The 752-nt window shown below is 64.1% G+C and overlaps 1 protein-coding gene across 2 annotated transcripts in view; it reads right to left on the minus strand.

Annotated features, from left to right (window-relative positions):
* The window catches only part of INPP5A (inositol polyphosphate-5-phosphatase A), a 99,697-nt gene that overhangs the window by 85,315 nt on the left and 13,630 nt on the right, over positions 1-752 (minus strand). The window lies entirely within an intron of this gene.

Below are 752 nucleotides of genomic sequence, written 5' to 3' on the forward strand. Positions count from 1 at the left end.
CGTGCGGCAGCCCTTCCCAAACGTGGCCCCGTCCTCCCCACGCTCCCGGCGTCTCTCGGCAAACGGTTTTCAGTGTGAACGCGGCACACTCATCGGTCTCTTCTCGGGCCAGCCATGCTTTCGGGGGCCTCTCCCTGGCCCAGGCCATGACGGCACTGTGGCGCTCCGGTCAGGACAGGGATGGCGCCTGGCACGGTTCCGGGCAGCCCTGCGAGCGAGGGCTGAGGGAGGCGGGCGCCACCCCCCGCTGTCCACGGCAGCCTGGGCCAGTTTCTGATTGAAACTGCCCCGAAATCATAGATTACTATGAGAAGATTGTAGGTTACTCTGGCAGTTTTTAAAAAATCTCCCTTTGACAAATTACCCCACAATTTAACAACTGAATGCGGTGGCTTGTGTCAATGCGTGATGCCAGGGACCGTGGCAGGAGGTCTGAGGCCGGTGACAGCGGCTGGAGTCACCTTCAGGCTGGGCACCAGGCTGCGAGGGTACAGACACGCCGGCCCCCCTGCCCCGGCCACGTTCCCGCTTGGTGGCCTTTGATGACCAGCCTCAGAAATCAGGAAGCGTCCCTTCTCCACCCTCTGCTGAGGAAGCAGACACAGTGCCCAGAGTCCAGGGGCCGGGGACAACGCCACTTCACAGAGGACGTGGAAGGTGGGCGCGGCGGGGCCTGGGGCAGACGGGGCGTCCCTGGCACCCAGGCCATGGACAGAAGGGAAGAGGCAGGGGGCCCCGCTGACGGGGACGCC

Source organism: Pteropus alecto, unplaced genomic scaffold (genome assembly GCF_000325575.1).
Source record: "Pteropus alecto unplaced genomic scaffold, ASM32557v1 scaffold74, whole genome shotgun sequence".
Classification (NCBI taxonomy): Eukaryota; Metazoa; Chordata; class Mammalia; order Chiroptera; family Pteropodidae; genus Pteropus; species Pteropus alecto.